The following is a 15,608-nucleotide window of genomic DNA, read 5'->3' on the forward strand; positions in this document are numbered from 1 at the left end:
AGTCTTACTGAATGCTAGTAGCAAAGACAAATCTGGACAAAAAAAGCAAAGCTCCTCTTCTTTTGCAGTCCTGCCGCTCCTGCATATTCTGGCTGTTAACTTTATAAGATGTACCCTCGGCTATGCGAAGGATTTCGTGCCGGGAAAACCGGCAGGCACTCACCTTCTTCGCCTTTACGTAAGAAGCACAACAACCTCGGCGAACCAGCATTTGAATTCTAGGCTCAGAGCCCGCGCCAGGCGGATTCGATCTCGCGATATTTAACGACACCGGCTTTGGAAAGACGCTGCGCATGCCCGGTATAGAGAACGCGCGCTGGCGGGAGCGGGGGGGGGGGGCGGAGGAGGTGGACTTTTTAAGCGGTTTAGCTTCCCTTCGGGAAGCGATGATATGGAAATGAGGCATACAGAAGTGAGCACTGCCAGGATAACGACGGGATTTCCGAGATTGGTTAGGAGGGAGAAGACCGTGGACTCCGTTACCAGTTTTGCAAACACCTGCAAGAAAGAATAGAATAGAATAGAATAGAATAGAATAGAATAGAATAGAATAGAATAGAATAGAATAGAATAGAATTCTTATTGGTCATTGTGTTTGGACACACAAGGAATTTGTCTTGGTGCATACGCTCTCAGTCAGTGTACATAAAAGAAAAGATACGTTCATCAAGAATCATAAGGTACAACACTTAATGACAGTCATAGGGTACAAATAAGCAATCAGGAAACAATATCAATATAAATTATAAGGATACAAGCAACAAAGTTACAGTCATACAGTCATAAGTGGAAGGAGATGGGAACGATGAGAAGATTAATAGTAGTGCAGATTTAGTCAATTGTTTGGGAGAATAGAATAGAAATAGGAGAAGTCAGATCTTCGTAGATCCCCGTATTTGTTCATAGGATCCAGCTGAAATGACCATTCAAAATACTGATTACATTTGTCTTCATGGAAAGAACTATTACAACCAGTGATATCCCAGGAATTGGGGAAAGGAAATGGATATAGACATAGATACAAAGATATAGATAGATATATAAAAATGTACCCTTATAATTGATTATCTGGCTCCAGATCATCATCACATATTGGTGACATTACAGAATGCAGCCTTCTAGGGAAAAAAATGCCCTGTATGTGGATATTTCAGTGTTTCTTAAGGTGTGGGTCTTAGGACCGCAGGGGAATCTGTGAAATCAAAATTATTTGCCAGCGTGTGTTGAAAAACAATACAATATTAAGATCCCATGAAATAATTTTGAGTAACGGTAAACATCAGAGAATGAATTTAAATGTTAATGTGGTAAATACATATTACAAACAAACAAAAGCTATTTGGGGATCCCTCATAATTTTTTAAAAGTAGGAAGGGGTCCTGGAAGAAAAAAGTTTAAGAAATGAAAGTTTATTTCATGTGAAATCTTACAGGATCCACAATTTTGCATCATAGCAGTGTATCCTTTAAGCCCTCAAATGCCATTCAGCACAGCTGGTGTCACCATGGATTTTCGTTGGATTACTTTAGGTTAGTCACACTCCTTAAGCCCAGTCTCTCCATATATGGTTGTGGGGCATAAAGTGTAATAAAAATATCCCATATAAGGGGTGTCTGAGTTCCTAAAGAAGGTAACAATATCCCTGCATGCATCAATAATTCTGGTTACCACCTTTAAAGCGCTCCATGGCTTAGGACCCGGGTACTTACGGGACCGCCTGCTGTTACCTTTTGCCTCCCACCGACCCGTACGCTCTCACAGAGAGGGCCTTCTCAGGGTGCCGTCCACCAAACAATGTCGGCTGGCGGCCCCCAGAGGTAGGGCCTTCTCTGGGAGCTCCTACGCTCTGGAACGAGCTTCCCCCTGGGTTACGTCAAGTGCCTGATCTTCGGACCTTTCGCCGTGAGCTGAAAATGCACCTATTTATTCAAGCGGGACTGGCTTAAAATTTTAGTGGGGTTATTTATATTTTAATGTTTTAAATTCGGCCACCTTATAATATGCTTGTTTTAATTTCTTTTAATGTTTATATTGTGACTTTTACATGGCTGTACACCGCCCTGAGTCCTTCGGGAGAAGGGCGGTATAAAAATTGAATAAAAATAAATAAAATAAAATAAAATAAAGTGCAACATAATTACACAAATTTAGGATTTTGGTTTCTTATGCTTAAAGTGCCCAAACAAATTTTCATGGGATCCTGCGTATATTAAAGTTGGGAATTGCAACCTATCTTCCCTTTATTGGTGAAGCCTAAACAACAAATTGTTTCTTGATCATGAGGTAAACTCAACATAGCATTAGAGGAGTCCTTGCTGTCAGGTAAGTTTTGTGTATTCCGCCCCATATCAGAATTGCATCCAAATTGCATTACCTTTTTCCTTAAATGCTATCTTTGAATAAGATCCTCTATTCAAGCATCGTGCCACTGGCTCCACCTTGTGGCAGTTGATCTCCATATCTTGACATACAACATTGAATCTAAAAGTTAAGGAAGCAAAGTCATTTAGTGACAATTCAAAGTTACAACGGCACTGAAAAAAGTGACTTATGACCATTTTTCAGCCTTATGACCATTGCCGCATCCTTATGGTCACGTGATTTAGATTCAGATGCTTGTCAACTGACTCAGATTTATGACGGTTGCAGCATCCCAGAGTCATGTGATCCCCTTTTGCACCCTTATGACAAGTCAATGGGGAAACCAGATTCACTTAACAACTGTGTTACTAATTTAAGAACTGCAGTTATTCACTTAACAAATGTGGCAAGAAAAGTTGTAAAATGGAGCAAAACTTACTTAAAAAAATTCTCACTTAAGAATATAAATTTTGGGCTTAATTGTAGATATAAGCTGCATAATATTGTTTGTCCATGAAAGAAAAAAAATCATGTGGAACAACACTAACTTCTTATATGAAGTATTTTAGAGATATAAATGAGTTTTAAAAGCAAATATTGATGCAATTACTATATTTACTTATTTTTTGCATGGGCTGTTTTCAACAAAAATGAAAAAATAGCAGTTGGCTTGCAAATAATGAAAAATTTCAGCACATCTTTTATATATGTGTGTGTATTTTATACCCCCTCCCAAAAAAGTGCATATAATTCTTCCCTAAAGGCATATTGCTTTTTAAATCTTGCTGATTTCAAGATACATCCAATTTTGAAATCAGATTGGATGTATCATTCTTTTATTGTTTTGCTGGATTGAGAAGTTTTGCAATGAGCATTACAATTGAGATGCTTTGAGTGGACATTCACATGTTCTTGGGAGCGGTGAAATTTGCCTGGTTCTATCCGGCTCGCCAAACCGGTAGTGCTGGTGGTGGAATTACCTCCTGTTTTTTACCCTCTGCTCATGCACAGAAGAGGCACGCGCATAGCGTGCGTGTTCCCATTCCCAAACTGGTCCCGAAGATAAGTGGATTTCAGCCCAGTTCTTGGGTGCTTTGGGGAGGAGGCTCAAAGATGTGGCAATAAGAAACTCTGATTTTTGAGGCCAGGAGGACCTCTAGGTTGTGCATCACTTCTGAACAGGGCAGAGCCATCTTTCCCAGGATCAAGGATGGAAACACCCAAGATTTAGAGAACCTGAAAACCACAGCCACTCAGTTCAGTGATAACTGAACTCGGTTTCTTCAATCCAACAGTTATAACTTGCTCTTCCCCAGCCATACCCTCAAAGCTTGCAGACATAGGACAGAACTTCACTTGGATGCCTGATGCAAAGTACACATGGATATCAATAATAAATGAATGATATCTTACTTCATAGTAGTGAATGACCAGTGGTTTGATGGAGATATTAAAAGTGGGGAAGGAGTATAGGACAGAACCCTGAAGCAGCCTGCAAAAAAATACTGGACTGGAACTGGCTCCAGAAGAAGGAAAAGAACTACCTTAACTTGGGGTTCCCCACTCCCAACTCCCAAAGCCAGTTGAGAATAATATCATGGTTAATGGTATCAAAGGCTGCATAGAGCCAGAATGAACATACAATCTCCACTGTTCATGTTGTGCACTAACTCATAATTGCTTAAATTGCAGACAACTGGATTCATGAAACACTAAACTTAAGACTTAGAATAACTTTGCACTTTGCATGTGAATACTTATGACTACAACCATGTTGCTTGTATCTACAATTGATAGTATTCTATTTGTTTCCTAGTATGATTTGATTGCTTATTAGTAACCTATGACTATCACTAAGTATTGTATCTTATGATTCTTGATGAATGTATTTTATTTTTCTTTATGTACATGGGGAGCATATGCCCCAAAGATAAATTCCTTGTGTGTCCAATCACACTCGGCCAATAAAGAAAAAAAATAAAGAAAAAAAATAAAACAAAAGTTTTCTACCCTCTATGGATAGAAAATTCACAAAGTGTACCAAGCAAAACCAAGAAAAGTAGATTGTGGTGGTGGTCAAGGTATGAATCCAGCCTGTAGGAATTTCAGAATCATAGAATTATATGAGTTTTAAAAAAATAGTATAGGTCAACCTCCTGCTCAGTGCAAGAATCAGTTAAATCAGTCCCCATTTGAAAACCTCCAGCATAGGGAGTTTCTCACTTTTCTATGCAAGCATTCCAACTTTAATCATTCCTATTATAAAATTCCTCCTAAGATATAGTTTGAATTTCCTTTATTTAATTTCACATCCACGCAATGTCTTGTGTTATTCTGCATATCAGTCCAATTCTTAATCTTTTCTCCCATCATCTGGTTGATTCATGTTAATATCTGTAACCTAAGTCACTTAAATCCTAAAATGCTCTGGATTTTAATTAAGCCTGTGTGCAGCCCAATCTAGAGAGATCCTAGGGTGCTTTTGCAGGGATCAACATTCAGGGAATCCTTCATTATTAAGATATCATCATACATCAGAAACTCTAGACCAGTTAAGCTACAATTTTTAACCTTAAGCATTCCTCACAATTTATCTTCTTATAATCTAATCTTTCTCAGCAGCCAGCATCTTCTCTGAATTAAAACATCTCATTTGCATTTCCACTGTACCATGAATCAATCTCCTTTCCTTGTCCTTGCTATAAAACAAAAGAATTATGTAGATTGTAAAAACAAAACATCCAGATGACAATGAATTCAATACTGACTTATAGGTTAGATTTTTAAATTAGTATCTCATGAGAGCAAAATATTAAACTTAAATATTTATAAGTGCCAATGATTTCTTTCATTCTTCTATTTTTCAAGACATAGATGTGCACAGCTCATTTAAACTTTACTTACAGGGCTTGGTTTCCAGGCTCTTTTATCATCTTCATAACCCAAGCCATTTTCCATATTCCTTTTAAAGTGTGATGCCCAAAACTGGTAAAGCATTGGAGCAATGAAACCTCAAAAGATGGTGATGCAACTGTTTGGCTACTGCATGACATTATTTACTCATGTAGAATAGTAGCCAACTAGAAGCCCTAAAAGAAATCCTCCTAATATAGGGTCCTAGCAGACCAAATATCAATCTGATAAGCATTCCTGATGAGATGCTGGTTAAAGCAGACTAGAGAGAGATGATTGGAAGGAAATTTAAATAGAAGGTACTTTTTCAACAGAGCATACTTAATATGTGGAATTCATATTAATGTGTGCTATTACCACAATAGCATGTTCATAACTACAACTTGGATAGCTTTTAAACACAGATGAATAGGTTAATGGCTAGTAGCTGTATTCCAGCCTTTTCTTTTTCCTATGTGAATATTGGGTTTATTCTACTCAAGTCTTCGTATCTTGCTATTCCTCCAGTTTTCAAAATATACCGAACATGTTACTTTTATCAGGTATGTCAATACTCTGGGATGTAATTTGTCTTATGAATGCAACTATAATTTGTACAAAATGTATATCGGACCTGAACTATGTCCATCACCATTCCTTGTTTTTATGTAAACATAGCCAAATGACTTTCCCTTACCAAGCCATACTTAAGCAAACTGTCAGTTAACATAAAGTGAAAAGTCGGTCAGTGTTTTACTGCAGGTTCTACCTGTATCATTTAAGTCAAGTTTTGCAGTGCAACAGAATGCTAATCCCTTTGGTTCTTATGTGTTACTTATTTCTGTAGTCATTCTTTCTCTTTTTAGCCAACTAGATGGGAAAGCGGTCAAATGATATGTCAGCAGAAGGAGGGGAAAAAAGATTGACATTTTACAAAAGGGCTGTAACTGGATTGAACTCTTTATTTTCATTGGTGAGCTATAAGGACTAGACAGGATAAGATTACTGCTATCCAGGTAAAGTCTACCGGTTCTAAATTCTTAGACTGATCTTTTGAGATCAGAGAAGCTTTTGGGTTCCTGGAGTAGGAGCTACTCTAAAGCCCTATTCATGTAAAGATAATCCTATTGATGTGCCCTTTGTAACAAAAAGCTCCAAGTTCTCAGTGCACACATACATGGGTTCTTGACACCATAACTTATACCACTAAAATACTAGAGTTAATGTCTTCAATTACTGTGGCCACTAGAGCCTCCAAACTCTTTATTGCAGTTCCCTAAATTCCTCCCCCACCACCGTTAAATTTCAACTTCCTGCCCTAATTTTTTTTTTTTCATAAAATGAAGGAAAGCTTCCTTGATTCCTTCCGAAAATTTGGATCTCTGGTCTCACTCTCTGCCCAGTGCAAACCTATTTACCAATTTGCCTGAGGTCTCACAAATGGTTTGGTGTGGGTCCTTATCACCAATTGCTCTACAGCCTTACTTTAGAAGAAGTGGAAGAATTCTTTTGGAACACAAGGCATTTTGCCCTCTAGTATGAACACCCACAGAGTAGTTCTTGCATGTGACAAGGATGAGTTATGCAAGCAAGCTTGGAACTGCAGGGAGACATTCCTGGCAGCAATTCTACATTCTTGGAGCTCGCCAAAAGAAAGCTCACAAAAGAATGGAAGTCTTCAGTCCATCAAGACCCAAAAGCAATCATTAAAGTGGTAACAAACAGCAACACTCATGTGATTTACAATGTAAGCATGGAAACAGATCACAGATCAGACTGTGATGAAGCAAAGATTTGTTTATTTTAAATTGATTTTTCCAGAGTGCAGTTTCTTGGTTTTAGTTGCATAGTGTTATTCTTTTTCAAAAAAAGAAAATCTTTCAATTGTATTTGGAACCGAGATATATTGAAATCCGTCTGTACATAATTTATTTTAAGGTTTATGCTGATGCATATTGACAAATGGCGTGTTATGCTATATAATCAAAAAACAAGAAGGATGTTTTGAAAACTTGTTAATTCCAACAGAGAAAAGAGCTGTATGGAATTTTAAAGTCAAAATGATTTACTGCAGTATGAACTTTGGTAAAACAGAGTTTTTGTAAAACTGTGAAGGTATGGGAGATATATCATACACATATGGAGGTCTAGAAAAAAGAATGTGTTTTTTTTGCTGGATGAAACTTAAAGAGAAAGGGCTGCATTGTCAGAGCAAGGACAGAACATGTGAGCCAATTGTAGACTTTTCAGAACTATTGAAATAAGTAATATGGTTCTTCTGAGCCACCATTTTACATCTCTCAGAACCCACCGATCATCAGCATTTTCCTCCACTTAGAAGAAGCAATCTTGCAAGCCATATTTTTCTCTGTGACATTCTATACAGTGAAATTTAGGCTTTGAGAAGGCAAAATAAGAAAGGTGTTTTTAAACTACGTGGTTGTGGGACACTCCTGAGAATATCATGTATAGCCGAGATTACGAACAAAAGGGTCATCAAACAAATCAACCCTGAATTCTCACCCAAGGAACAAATGACCAGGGTCAAATTATCCTCTTTGGAACACATTATGTGAAGGCCAAGCTCTTTAAGAAAAAAAAAAAAAAGCTTCCACCCAAGAAAGGTGGAAGGAAAGAGAAGAAGAGAACAAACAATAGCCTTGTGGATGGACTCAGTTACAGTGGCAATCAAGTGCACCACTGGAAGAACTGACAGGTGAGAGATAGATTGCCATGGAAAAAAGCTATCTGTGTGGCTGCTGAGAGTTACCAACTTGACAGTGCATGTCAGTTAATCAACAGGAGACATACAAAATTAGATTATATTCTAAAATAAGCTGAATATATAAACTTTCCTTTAAACTCTGAGAGAACAATATTGCCACATCAGCGCTACCTGTTTGACTTTGTGTATGCACCCTGGCAACCATAAGACTGCATCTCTGATTGAATGGCTTCAAAATATGATACATTATAGTCTAGAACTGGTATGCATGAATCCAGTCACCCTTTGTAAAACCCAAAGACAAAAAAATATTGTCTATTAGAAAATTTACTGAATACCAGTATATATATGCATACATACATACATACATATATACATACATTAAAGATCAGTTACAGTTCAATTTTCTTAAGAAATAGATTACAATATTAAAAATTATCTGCCTTTGTGGTTGCAGATGGTCATCTCTATTCATAAAAAGGTGTTTATATAAAAGAAACTATAATGTGGGGTCTTTATGAGCCTCTCTTTTCTTAATTGAGCTCCAAGTTATTGGAGGAAGTCCTTTCTGAGGCAATTTATAAGTTACTTTGGTTAAAATTAATCTTGTTTATTGGACATATAGAGTCATATCTCAGTAAGTGGCAGGATCCAGTTAACCTTGTTGGGCTTTGTAAGCTAAGCAGAGATTGTAAGACTGCCAATAAATATTGTGTGTCATGATTCTTATTTTGCATGTGCGTATCTATTCATGTGGAAATTTCATATTTATTGCAGCTTGTAAAATAGGAGGAGGATTTAAAACTGACTTGTCATTATCTTCCTTTGTGCTTAGAAATGCTAAGACCATCATAACCCCATCAGTGCTGTTTTGCCAGCTAACTAATAGAACAATGCAAAAAAAGTCAGTCAGAGCCAGCTCCAAGTTACTGGAAGTTCTAAAAAAAACAAACTAGAAATCCCTACCACAGGAAGTAAATTATTCCATGAAAAAGAGAATCAAAAGAAACTGATAGTGCCAGCTCCCACATACCCATTTTCATTACAAGTTTTTACTTGAACATCAACAAAAATATTACCTGATTGATTGCTGTATGAAATAACTTCCTGGTTGTAGAGTCACTATTCTTCTGTCAGGTTGAAAAAAATCCCTTAGTGTGGCAACAATAGGGCAACAAGATATTTTCCTCAAAGCTGGAAACACAAGTGTGAACTATATTCTAAATCAGGGGTGTCAAACTCATGTAGTCACAGTAGTGTCACATGACGTATGGGGACTTTCCCCCCCTTCACTAAACTGGCCGTGGGTGTGGCCAGCACATTATGCATCTGTCTGTTGGCCACGAGTTTGACAGCCATGTTCTAAATAATGCCTATAGGCAGGCACCAAGGAAAGTTATCATGAGTTAAGGAACTATGATAAGAGGTAGGACAGGAACTCATCATAATGATCAATAACTGCACAGATGGAACACTGTAAGTGGCGAACCCAGCTTTGTTCTGTTTTCAAATGAATTAGTAGAAGCCAGAAATAAATGGACTTATTTCACCAATTAACTGACCTTGTGAGATCAGATCAGCCAAGAACTGCTGGATGTGGAGGGTGCCTGAAAATTGTCAAGCTGCAACTGTCTCCATTCTCAAACTCATATCTCAGTAGAACATCTATCCCATTATGACTATGGCACCGTATTAAGCTGATTTTATTGTGGTTTTATTTACTATTAATACTTTAATATTTTCTCTCATATATTGTATTCTCTATATTCTGTCTGACTGCCTGTCTATCATCTATGGCTGCCTGTCTGTGTGTCTAGCTAGCTAGCTAGCTATGCTTTAATTGAACTTATACTTTTATATCCATGATGGCATGACTTCTGTAGATGCCATATGCCAAATTTAAAAAAAAAACTTGCTAGAAGTGTGCAATAGTTCCATAGAACTTTACCAGAAGTTCTCCTTGATCTGTTGCCACATCTGTAGCATTTTGCCAGAAAAATATGGACAACTCTGATGCTTCAATCTATTCTACCTATTGTAGGGAAAGAACATTGGACTAAATTAAAGGGCCTGACCAATGTACCATTCATTGCTTTTTGTCTCTTGTTCCAGATGTGAATAAAATGCTACATCCTTAAATTAGCTGATTTATTGTGTCATGTGAAGCTAGCACTATTATTGCTTAATATGTTGTTGAATGATCCAGGTCTTTGCAGACTTTCTTGATTCTGGACACATTTATTAACAGAGATATTCACTATTCCTTGGAAACTTTTGCACTTAAGGCTGAACAATAGGAACACTATTTCATGACTCATAGGTTAAGGCTTTCTCATTTGAAAGCAAGATAATGGGCGGGAATGTGGGATGAAGTTTCAACAGCCAGATCAGGAATTCTATTCAATATATTGTAGTTGTAAACATATGATGGAGGCAGCTCTGGCAGCTCTCAGCCACAAGAGAGCATTGCTGCTATTCCGATCTTTCCCATCTCATCGTCCTTTCTTCTTGGGTATCATTTCTGTAAATCCCTTTCTGATCAAAAGCACAGAATCTTGGAAGACATCCATGCATCTTATTGGAACAGGATGCTACAGCACATTCTTGTCACTGTGGGTTGCTTCATTGTTTTGGGATGCCAAGAACCTGATCCAATTTTTTCACACTTTTATGCAATACCATGTGAAGCATTGCCAACGTAACTTGTACTCCTCTTTTCTGAGCCAGGATTCCTGAACTCCCTCATCCACTTCGCTGATGTTAAGCAGGCTCACGCATGCACAAGTTAATGGAGCTTGCTTTATAGAATTTTAAACTTCAGGCTACACACACTTGTGACAGCTCTATCCACCATCATTTAGTATCTATAAAGTTTGCTTTCATTTCCACAGGAAAGTTCCTTCTCAGAGCAAACAAATATTTTGCTGAAAAGAGTATACCTGAATTGTGTATATAGCTTAGACTATAACCCATTAGATTATCAGAATTGCAATTTTTTTCCCCTCAGTATTCATCCTGAGAAAATATTAAGTTAACATCAATCAGCTCTATTCTCTTCCTTTCTCAGCGCTTGCCCTTTAATTTCTCAATAACAAGATTTAGGGTGTTTCTGATGGATATATAATACAAATTTATCTTCACATGATCTTATCCTAACTTATTTTTTTCTCTAACAAAACTATTTTTCTGATCTCTGTATCTGAAAAACAATCTGGAGGAAGTAATTGAAAATATGCTGTTAGGCCTTACATTTTGTAGGAGTGCAGCCAGAGCATATTCAGTTCAGAACATTGGACAAACAAAGCTATTAACTATCAGAGTTTCCATCCCCCAAAATAAATAAACCTGCATACCCATGATAAAATACAATACAGCCCTCAGATGCTTAAAAGGGACTCTCTGGAATTACAGAGTGCAAAATGCTGGCAAACTGTAACTATCTGCTAGATAAATTGATGATACTTTCAAAATATACATCATCATCATCATCATAATAATAATAATAACAACAACAACAACAACAACAGAGTTGGAAGGGACCTTGGAGGTCTTCTAGTCCAACCCCCTGCCCAGGCAAGAAACCCTACACCATTTCAGACAAATGGCTATCCAACATTTTCTTAAAAATTCTTCTTCCTCTGAATCAGTCACAAGTGGACAAAGGCACAGAGGGGCCCTCTCGTTTTAAAAAGCGACTAACCTTTCCACACCAAACTTTTTTCCCCATGGATTGCAGGCCACATTTCAAGAAAATGTTCGGTGTTGGAAAAAATCACACCTAATCCTGGGAAATTGTCTTTCCTCTGGGCCTGCAAAACCATCTGCCTAGATGAAGCTCTACTCCACACAAAAAGAAAAATCAGAGTGGAATTCTCAGTGGTCCCATGATAGAAGAGGAAGATGATCTATAGCAGCCTTATCGGACTCTCTTCCTCTGATACTACCATTCTATCTCCCCCAACCCTTGATGTTATAAACTCATCAGACTCTGAAAGAATTTGCGGAATGTTAGTCGTGGGTTGTCAACCATCTGAGGTTGTTCCTGAAATCGCTGGCTTAGGATCTGCACAGAAGGAAGCTGACCCTGATAACGAGGAGTTAATCCCATTCTTGGATAAATGCCTAAAATAAAAAGGGTAAAAAGAAAGAGCTGAGCTGTAGAAATCTGTGGAACTCCTAGAGAAGTAATGATATCATCTCCAATGAACTTGTGTTTTGCTCCATTCTACAAGCAAAAACTCAGGAGTGTTACGTTGTGTGTAAGCTTCTGTTTGATATACAATCATCAGCATTTGTTTACCTACTGAGCTGATTTATACTTAAACTAATTGAAGCAGTTAGAATCAAAGAGCTAATTCACTCCAGACTTTAACAGGACACTTTGGAATGGATTTTAGATAGGGGATACTAAATTGCAGAAAGAGCAAGATATTTTGAAAGATGGGTTCTGTTGGATCACATATTTTCGACAGATAGATGGTAAAGATAGAGGACATCCCAATGCATAAGAGTAGATGTGTGGATGTAGGGGAGAAGAAGGTCATAGAGAATGGCAGAATGATCCAGGAATTGTCAAAGAGGTATTCTCCAATTCTGCCAACAGATTTCTCCAATTGGATCCACAGGCTTCACAGATGGATAGAGCCAGGGGAGGGTTCTACTTACCTTTACTACCGGTTCGCAACGGGAGTGCGCACAGCACACACTTCTGTGCATGCACAGAAGCTTCTGCACATGCACAGATTGTCAATTATATGACATCTAGGTGGGTGGGCGGGGCCTTCCGCTGCTTTTACTACCGGTTCTAAAAGAACCGGACAGAACCGGGAGCAACCCACCACTGGATAGAGCTCTTCCTTTATGTTAGGTTCATTCAATAGACTGGGACCAGGGAAAAATCTATATATATAAAAGTGAAAACCACTCACACCATAATCACAAAATCTCCAGAACGGTAAAGCCTACAAACTTGAAATTTGCTACATATGTTCCTCTTGGCTTCTAGGTGCTCACCAAGAAAGGATTTTCCAAAATGACCATCAGAGCATTAGTATTTTCTATATTATGATTAACACACTCTGATGCTAGAGAGTTCTATTCCCCTTCCCCACCTGAAAAAAAATCTTTTCCAAATGCAAAACACAAGCAGAGGAGAGGAGTTTCACTTTCAGTTTTACTTTCACAGCAGGAAGCAGCTTTAATAAAGAACACTTGAGCTAGGCCATGGCCAGGCTCCCTCCTGTCTCCTTGCTCAAACAGCAAATACTGTTTCACTTTCCAAACAGTCATCTGATGCTAAGAAGTTCTACTCCCCCTCCCCACCTGAAAAGAAATCTATTCCAAATGCAAAATACAAGCAGAGGAGAGGAGTTTCACTTTCACTTTTACTTTTGCAGCAGCAACCAAGGGATAGGATAGCAGAGGCTTCTGTGGGGCAAGGCTGAGGGAGAAAAGGAGGTAGGATAGGAGAGGCCTCTGTGCAACAACCCTGAGGGAGAGAAGGGGGATAGGATAGGATAGTGGTCTGTGGGGCAAGGGTGTGAGAGAGAAGGGGATAGGATAGGGGAGGCTTCTGTGGGGAAGGCTGAGGGAGAAAAGGGGATAGGATAGGGGAAGCTTCTGTGGGGCAAGGCTGAGGGAGAAAAGGGGGTAGGATAGGAGAGGCCTCTGTGCGGCAAGCCTGAGGGAGAGAGGGGATAGGATAGTGGTCTGTGGGGCAAGGCTGAGGGAGAGAAGGGGAGAGGAGAAGCTGATCATAACTACTTATTAATTTTCAAGCTGTAAGTCGATTTATCAAACCTGATCACATAATTTCGTAGCGAAGCACTGGTATCCAGCTAGTAGAAGTATATTTGAAATAAAGCATTGTAAAGAAGCCTACAAAACCAATATGCAGTAATATACTAACGATGGTGAGTCATTAAAAATTCCATTGCAATGATCAGTGCTGTATCATCTTTTCAGTGGAATGATTTTATTTATTTATTTATTTATTTATTTATTTATTTATTTATTTATTCATACTTTTATACCGCCCTATCTCCCTAGGGACTCAGGGCTGTTTACAGCCAAATAAAAACATAAATATATACAGAATAAAACATTAATTTAAAAAACTTATTCAATAGGCCGAATATTTAAAATAGAAATATAAATAATAAAACCTCATTAAAACCCGAATTAAAATTTAAAAATTCTAGTCCAGTCCTGCGCAAATAAATAGATGTGTCTTAAGCTCGCGGCGGAAGGTTCGAAGGTCAGGAATTTGGCGAAGTCCTGGGGGAAGCTCGTTCCAGAGGGTGGGAGCCCCCACAGAAAAGGCCCTTCCCCTGGGTGTTGCCAGTCAGCACTGCCTGGCCGACGGCACCCTGAGGAGTCCCTCTCTGTGAGAGCGCATGGGTCGGTGAGAGGCAATCGGTGGCAGCAGACATAAGTAGCCGGGCCCTGTGCCATGGAGCGCTTTGAAGATAATTACCAAAACCTTGAAGCGCACCCGGAAGGCCACAGGCAGCCAGTGCAGTCTGCGCAGGAGAGGTGTTATGTGGGAGCCACGAGGGGCTCCCTCTATCACCCGCGCAGCCGCATTCTGAACTACCTGGAGTCTCCGGGTGCTCCTCAAGGGGAGCCCCATGTAGAGAGCATTGCAGTAATCCAGACGAGATGTCACGAGAGCGTGAGTGACCGTGCATAGGGCATCCCGGTCTAGAAAGGGGCGCAACTGGCGAACCAGGCGAACCTGGTAAAAAGCTCTCCTGGAGACAGCCGTCAAATGGTCTTCAAAAGACAGCCGTCCATCCAGGAGAACGCCCAAGTTGCGCACCCTCTCCATTGGGGCCAATGACTCGCCCCCAACAGTCAGCCACGGCTGCAGCTGACTGTACCGGGATGCTGGCATCCACAGCCACTCCGTCTTGGAGGGATTGAGCTTGAGCCTGTTTCTCCCCATCCAGACCCGTACGGCTTCCAGATACCGGGACAGCACTTCGATAGGTTCATTGGGGTGGCCCGGTGTGGAAAAGTACAGCTGAGTATCGTCAGCGTACAGCTGGTACCTCACACCAAAGCCACTGATGATCTCACCCAGCGGCTTCATATAGATGTTGAACAAGAGGGGCGAGAGAATCGACCCCTGAGGCACCCCACAAGTGAGGCGTCTCGGAGCCGATCTCTGTCCCCCCATCAACACCATCTGCGACCGATCGGAGAGATAGGAGGAGAACCACCGATAAACGGTGCCTCCCACCCCCAATCCCTCCAACCGGTGCAGCAGGATACCATGGTCGATGGTATCAAAAGCCGCTGAGAGGTCTAATAGGACCAAGGCAGAGGAATAACCCCTATCCCTGGCCCTCCAGAGATCATCCACCAACACGACCAAAGCTGTCTCAGTGCTGTATCCAGGCCGAAAGCCGGACTGGAACGGGTCCAGATAGACGGTTTCCTCCAGGTACTGGGGTAGTTGACGTGCCACCACACTCTCTACAACCTTCGCCGCGAAGCGAAGGTTGGAGACCGGACGATAATTACCTAAAACAGCTGGGTCCAGGGAAGGCTTCTTCAGGAGAGGCCTCACCACCGCCTCTTTCAAGGCGGCCGGAAAGACCCCCTCCAACAAAGAAGCATTCGTAAT

The 15,608-nt window shown here is 39.9% G+C and overlaps 1 protein-coding gene across 5 annotated transcripts in view; it reads right to left on the reverse strand.

The window, feature by feature from the left end:
- SPDL1 (spindle apparatus coiled-coil protein 1) overlaps positions 1-11,894 on the reverse strand; it is a 56,528-nt gene extending 44,634 nt beyond the window's left edge. The window contains exons 1-3 of one of the 5 annotated variants that reach the window (XM_058169293.1): positions 11,679-11,894; positions 9,058-9,108; positions 2,375-2,481 (exon numbers count right to left, since the gene is read on the reverse strand). The gene's annotated coding sequence lies outside the window, so the exon portion shown is untranslated. Of the gene's footprint in view, positions 1-163; positions 293-2,374; positions 2,482-9,057; positions 9,109-9,540; positions 9,584-11,678 lie in introns of those variants that run through there. The other 4 variants (XM_058169294.1, XM_058169297.1, XM_058169296.1 and 1 more) reach the window with 4 other exon arrangements.
- Positions 11,895-15,608: the final 3,714 nt, after the last annotated feature.

This window comes from Ahaetulla prasina, chromosome 2 (assembly GCF_028640845.1).
Source record: "Ahaetulla prasina isolate Xishuangbanna chromosome 2, ASM2864084v1, whole genome shotgun sequence".
In the NCBI taxonomy this organism is placed as follows: Eukaryota; Metazoa; Chordata; class Lepidosauria; order Squamata; family Colubridae; genus Ahaetulla; species Ahaetulla prasina.